Here is a 7,526-nt window from a genome sequence, read left to right on the forward strand (position 1 = left end):
GTAAAGTGAATGCCACCTTTGTCCCTCACGTGTATGGCTACCTTCACAAAAGTAGACCACTGGTTTCCTAAGTAGCACAAACTCTAAGCTTTTTTGAGCACTGCTCCAGCAAAGTACAGTGAGCAGAATGGACCGCCAGCATGGTCATCTCTGCCATTGCTGCTGCTGGAAGTGGTGTGCTGTGATGCCCCACTGCCACTGAGATACCAAAGCTTGAGCTTGACATCAGGAAGGCAGTGTGCAGCTAGAGAAAAGGATTGTGAAATAGGGTTTGGCAGGCTCTGACATAGCAGTTGCTAGTTGTTGCTAACAATGGTATTTTTTTTTAATAGTTGAAGAGTCTTCAAAATTTGCTGATGAACACACTCTTTTGAATTTCACTTGTTTCATGGGAAGAAAAGATTATTTTGCCAGCTAATAGGCTGATGCTGCAAAAATGGAAGGATAAATGCATCCTATAATGCAATGCATTGAGGACCTTAAAATGCTTTCAGTGAACAGAGTAGTATATAGGTGCAAATATTTAGTTTGCTTTTGTTGAAGCTTGTCTATTATTACTCTAAAGTTTATGCATTTCATGCAAATTCATATACATATATTAAAAATGGAAAAACATCAGTTGGGTAGATGTCTATGTGCACCATGATGGGTACCATGTTGTAGAGGTGTATGCATAGTACACCTGCCTTATTTGTACATAGTCTGTTGACTGGTTTGAGTGGTAAATACATAATTTGAATTCAATAGGTTCTGTTTTAGCCATTCAATAATTGAATTTTGCTTCGCTGGAAAATGTTGCTTCCCTATGTAGAAGCAACATGTTCCTTCTTATAAGTGTCCTATATGTTCCTTCCTGTAGAGAAGGAAACAACATGTCAAATTATAGATTAGGAAAATCCAATTAAGTATACCTCAGATGTGATAAATAGTACCTTACTTCAGTATAATTATTACATCATATTATATGGAATATTTCATCATATTCATGGAAGACATCATAAGAAATGTCATTTCCCAGTCATTTCAGTCGCTTCACTCCATTCTTGTAAATATTTGCCTTTTGGTGATTGTTTGTCGGATGCAAATAATATATTGCCACAGGTTATATACCTGCTAAGAGTGTCAGAACTATTATTTATTTATTTTATTTATTTAAAACATTTCTGTGCCGCCCCCATAGCAACAAAGCCTCGGGGCAGCTCACAAAAAGCTTGTGTGAAAAGCCTATCCCCTCTAGCCTTGTATTTTCATTGAGCCTAGGAGAAGTTTCACATTTCAAATAGTCCTAAAAATGCTCTGCAGTGGAGCGGAAGGGAATCGTGCCCTTTCCATAACTCATGTTTCACCCATTTATTACGTAGCCATGGCAGAGAGCAAGGAGTGGTAACAGCTGTGCCTTTAGACCAGGCTCAACATATTTCGCTGCTTCAAGTGAGGCAGTGGTAGCACAATGAAGTTTGCAGAGTGGTGCAAGGGCCAACGTGGCTGCAAGCAGTCAAGCTGCTGACTTGTCTTCCTGCTCACTCACCCACGCCTGGTTTGCCCAGCCACCTCCTCAACCAGCTCCTTGTTTGCTTGCCTGCTCTTGCCATGCACCCCAGCTGCAGAGCTCTTGCGCATGATCCACCAGACGATCTAATCAAGTGCCCTCTCACAGGAGCCTGTGGCTGGGAAACAAGGCCTGTGCAAACAAGTAGTTGCTGGCCAGCTGGCTGGCCAAAGCAGGTCAGTCTGCAGTCGCCTGTGGTAATAACTGAGGACAGCTGGCTTTGCATCCTGTAGCTTACTGTGAAGAGCCTTGGTGGTTGCTTTCTTGCTGTGGCAAATGCCGCAGTAGAAAAGCTGCTAGTGGAGCTCTCCAGGGCCCCTCAGAAGTGCATTTCACTGGTTTTCCTTTCATCCTGCATAGTGGTAGGTCCAGCCCTGTCCTTGTGTGCTGCTGGTTGAGGCTGTTATGAAGCCCAAGTGACATAGCAGCATGGATTGCTGCACAGGGGTGCAAAATCCTTCTCAAGCTGAGGTCCCACTTCCATTTTGGACCTTTTTGGTGGGGAAGGGTTCACATTTTAGTGGTGGGTGGAGTCCAGGGCAAAGGGGGTAGAGCTAAATTACCTGCATGTTTTATTTTAAAGGTCTTACTACCAGAAACTAAGAAAACTAAGAACTGAAGAAAAGCATTTTAACCCTTTAAGTGGGGGTACTGAGGAATGGTAGGAACTCCCAAGCAATCAGTGGTTAGAGGAAAGGGCTTAGTCATCTTGGAGACTAAGCCCTGTGTTAGTAACTCATCAGATGGTATACTGAAATATTTAGAGAGACTTCTTAACAAAACAGCCACCTGCCTTTTTCAGATCTTAAAACCACATGTTAATCTGACTCATCATTAGTAACATCACAGGTTTAATCCCTTCATCCTTGAGACATGTCATTTTGTGCAATTGCAAGCTTGACCTTGATGAAATGATACACAGCCTTATGTACAAACAAGCAAGCAACCAACCAAACATGCTTGCTGCTTCCTTTTGTGCTCTCTTTTGGACACTTGGCAATGATAGTTATTTATTCACCCCTTACTGCCTCCTGTGGAATATTCTAGTAACTACATTCTTACTGTGTCTTGCAGATGTGTTTACTCCTCTGACTTTTCTACATTTTTTTGTGTTACTACATGTGACTGAAATAGATCGAGCTGTCCTTGTTGCCATTTCATGCATCCACCATAGTCACAGTGTGAAGGTACAAAACTTTTTTTATTTTGGCACATAAGTTTAACTAAACAAAAACAAACTAGCACTTGCTGGTTGCAGAAATAGTCACCCTTTGGGAGAAGCATCTTTCTTAGCAATTGTAGTTGTGAGTAGGGCAGGTCTCCATCAGCTTTGTGCATCTTGATCCTGCAATGCTTGCCTGTTTTTCCCAACAAAGTTGCTTCAGTTCTGTCAGGTTGGATGGGTACTATCCTGCCACAGATTCTTGATCAGATTTTGGTCTGGGCTTTGACTGCACCATTCTAGAACATTTGGATTCTTTTTTTTAAACCACTGGTGTTTGGCTGTGTGGTTAGGGTTAGAAATGGAACCACTGCTCAGGTCCCTTGGAGACTGAAACAGGTTTTTCTCTATATTCGCCCTGTATTCAGCTCCATCCCTTGTCTCCATAATTCCTACTAGGTTTTCAGTTTCTTTTGAGGAAAAGCGTCCTTACAACATGATGTTATCACCACAGCCACACTTCACTGTAGGGGATGGTGTTTCCAGGGCAATGAGCCTTGCACCACACATAGCCCCGAGGTTTCAGCAAGGGGCGGCATAGAAATGTTATAATAATAATAATAATAACAAGGTCCAGAAGTGCATTTTTGTACCCTCAGCCCAGAGTCTTTATCCACATGCCTTTCTACAAACTTGAAACAGGGTTTATTTCAGAAATGGTTTTCTTCTTGCCACTGTTTCATAAAGTGGAGCAGCTGATGATGGCTTTCCCATGGAATAGGCAGGATCTCCCGTCTCATCTGTGGCTTGCCCCAGCTCCTACAGAGTACCATTGACTCTTTGGTTGGTTCTTTGACTAATACCCTTCCTACATGGTCATTGAGGTTTGGTGGCAGAATCACAGTTGAACCATGTTGTTTTGATTTTGTAATAATGGATTTAATGATGGTCTGGGGGATATTCCTAGTTTAGGATTTTTTAAAAATAACCCCATCCTGGTTGATGCTTCTTTACACCTTTATCTTGATTTTGTTTTGATAGTTTCTTGGGCTTCATGATGCTGCCTGTCTAGGTATGCCTATCAGAAACAGGTGTATAAATTGAGGTCACATGGCACTGGAATTGCATACAAGGGGCTTCGCTTCATTCAGCTCATTTTACTGACATCTGGAGGCATTGTGTTGTACCAGAGATTATTTAAATATGTCATAGCAGAGAAGGTGAATGACATACTTAATTTATGCAACCAGCAAGTGCTTGTTTTTGTTTAATTGCCTTTTGTGTCACATCCTGATTATTAAATAAATAGTTATTATTGTATTACATTTAAACTGGTTTTTTCCTCTTGCAAGAGGAAACTTGAGGTTGCTTACAAAGTCTGATCCATTTTATCCTCACAGCAACAATCCTGTGTGGCAGATTACACTGAGAGTGAATGACTGGCCCAAAACTACCCAATGAACTTGATGGTCAGGCAGGGACTAGAACCCAAACCTCCCAGGTCCCCAGTCTCACCAACATATGCTAACTTTCACAAAGTACATCAAGTGATATATGTCATGTTACGCATACAAGTTGTTGACTATCTTGTGTAGCTCATGTAATAACAATGCCAATTAAATCCATATTGATTCCATGTTGTAACACAACAAAAGGTGATAAAGTCCAAATTGGTGGAGATACTTCTGCAACATACTGTAACTATTCTTTGTACCTACACTTATAAGTCCTGTCTCACAACTCATATAATAATTGATTGTCACAAACATCAATAATTGCTCATGTAACAATTGATCATCACAAACATCATCTTATGGATTACAGGATAAGCCATTCAACACCTCTTAATCCTCATTGGTCAACCTACACCAACTCTATAATTTAACATTATTATTTATTATGCCAGTTCTAGCTTCTGATGAGATGATAGTCTTAATAGCTCAACAGAAGTGTTGAACTTCCAAGCCTAAAATGGAGACAACATCTTAGGACTATGTTGATGTCCTAATTTAACACTTTAAATTATTTTTTGCCAGACTAGAACTAGTAATCCAAGAATTACCACATTGTTATTCTAAATTCATAATAATGTTTGACCAGCTGTCTTGGACTAACAGGTTAAAATGCTTGAGGATATTTCCGCACAGGCATGTTTTATAATTACCATAGCAATTAACTAAAAGGCTTCATGCTGTGGGCTTCCTTAGTTTCACTCATTGTCAATGAAGATAAGAGGATTTTTTTAAATTTTTCTGTTTTCCTCCCAGAAGGAGCAGGATAAATATTTAGATCCTAATTGTAAACCTGTTTACTTTAGGAGTAAGTACCATTGAACTTAATGGGCTTTATTTGCATTTGGACATACGCAGGACTGCACTGAAACTCATACTGAGCTAAGTGAGAGGTTTGACTCCGTATTTTGAACTGCTTGGAAGAAGTTGAAGCATTGTCCCCTAGTTTGTGCATCCAGAGAAGGGAGTAGACAGCAAGTTTTTTAAAAAAGTAATTATCGTTATGGTAAGTAGTACCTAAATTCTGGCACCAATGGCAAATATCCTTCCAAAGCAAATACCTTCAGAGAAGGGATTTTTCTCAAGACTGCAGCAAGGGAAGGAGAACAGTTCTTCATCTCTGAGCTAGTCCCTTCCTTCCATTCCCTCAGGCTCCAAAATGCAAGACAATCCTTTGCAATGCATGTCTTTATTGAAACTTCACAGAAAACAAGATAGTATACCTTTTACTTCCTATTTAGGGCAAAGTCGTGCCGACCCATCACAACCCCATGGGAAACATTCCTCCAGGCTCTCCTGTCTTCCACCATCCCTCGGAAAGAATACGTCTCTGCTCAAACCAGAAACGTCTACCAAGTCTCCCCGTTTCACTAATGCTATGACTCCATCCCCAAAATGGCCCTGTAGGGCCAGCCAGTGGGATCTGCACAAGCCCTCCAGCTGGGTAGCTCATCTCTCCTGATGCCTCTTCATGGGTTCAATGACGGGGTCCTGCACCTGGTTTCCCTCCTCCTGAAACCCCTCCCATTTCTTTCTAAACAGGCCAGGGAAATGGCAAGAAATGTCCTTGAAGGAGCTTCAAAGGTTTCTGTGCCCCCCTGCTCCTGCCCTCCATTGCTTCCTCCTCCTCTTCTTCAGAATCCAGTGTTAGCAAAGAGCTTTTGTCTGGCCTACTTTCCTTGGCTATTGTGATCCTGATAATTATACTGTCCTCCTGTGAAGAAATGTCCTAAATCTGTTGTGGTTACATAATGTTTACTTTGTGTGGCCTTCAAGAAGAAGTTATAATGTGTCCAGGTCAGCTTGAAGCTTTGCTTTGTTACTGCTGTTATGCTAAAAATTATTACCAATCAGTAAAGCTCAGATCGTCAGGCTGTTTTTGCAGGAGCATGTTAGAGGCAGAGATAAGAAACACACGGATCTCTTGGGAAAAGGAAGTAAATTTTACTGATCAAGCTAAAGGATAATTGAGTTGCAAAAGATGATAGAACCACTAGAGGAAAACATTGTAGCATGTACAACTGGTGAAACACAAGGAAAGTAAATGGCAGAACAGAATACTTAATCACTACACAGCAGGATCACCATCCTCCTCTAACTGGGTCACAGGGTTCCACCAAACCCACTAACACTTGAAACGCTGATCTATGGTTACTCCTAGATCTGATCAGCCACTCACAAAGGACAAAAGATGGACAGAATAATGAACAACCACAGATGTTCCCCATGGCAGCAGATCCCACTGGTACCATATAATGTATGAATGGAGCTCACAAATCTGCTCATGTAGAAAACCCAGCAGAACCATCCTTGCTTCTTAGGGCCAGAATCAACAGCACCAGGACAGGAGGGGCAGTTCTTTCTCTTGAGCTGGTGTCTACACATGCTCTGTAGCACTACCACCCACTGTTCCTTTAGGAAAAAGGCCCACAGGCTGCACAGTCTCTTAAAGGAAAGGATGAAGCCCCATGGCCCACTGGACCCAGGAGCACCCTCCTCCTGTATCCCTAGTCGAACTCCTACGGAGGGAAAGCAAATGCATGCACACCTGAACACAGACCGCACAGAGTGGCCACTTGAGAGCATCTTGGGAAAAGCAAGTTGGGAAGGAGAGATGGATGTTGGGAAGGAGACATGTGACCCCCTGTCATCACCTTCAAAACATCTTCCAGATGGTGTAGTTCTTATGCTCTCTTAGAGGGAGGGGAGACACATCAGGGCTTCTTTTGTTTTTAGTTGTTCAGAAATATTGGTTGAAAAATTCATGAGCCACCTGATCCTCCATGTGGTTTCTAGGAGGGGGATGTACTTCACAGCAGAACACCTTTTGCTGCCTCTTTCATACAGCTGCCATCCTTCTAAGAATTTGTAGCATTCCTTCTTCTGTCTTCCCTGTGGTGGCTGACCTCTCCTCTTGAAAAGAGTCCAAATATGACCCACATGCCTCTTTTTCTATGTATCTCTTTTTTTCTCTCCTTACAGGAAAAGCCATACATCTTCCATTCACACCTTTGTCCTGCATTTGCAAATGTATATGGCTGTGGAAGGATAGGCAGAACTGACAACATTGCTCAGTTAATCACAAGAAATGAGAGCAAAAGATCAAGCTAGTACAGGAAAACATCCAGGGCATCTTAAAAGCTTCCTCTGCATCGAAAAGGATTTCATCACATTTCAAATGATCTTATGATAAGGAACAAAGCATTAAGGTAACCAGCAGGACTAAAGTTTATCTCAAAATCACCAATCAACCCATAAGCCTGGCCTGTATTTAATGATTGTTCATCAAGCTACACAAAAAGAA

Source organism: Varanus komodoensis, unplaced genomic scaffold (genome assembly GCF_004798865.1).
Source record: "Varanus komodoensis strain SLA01 unplaced genomic scaffold, ASM479886v1 scaffold17, whole genome shotgun sequence".
Classification (NCBI taxonomy): domain Eukaryota; kingdom Metazoa; phylum Chordata; class Lepidosauria; order Squamata; family Varanidae; genus Varanus; species Varanus komodoensis.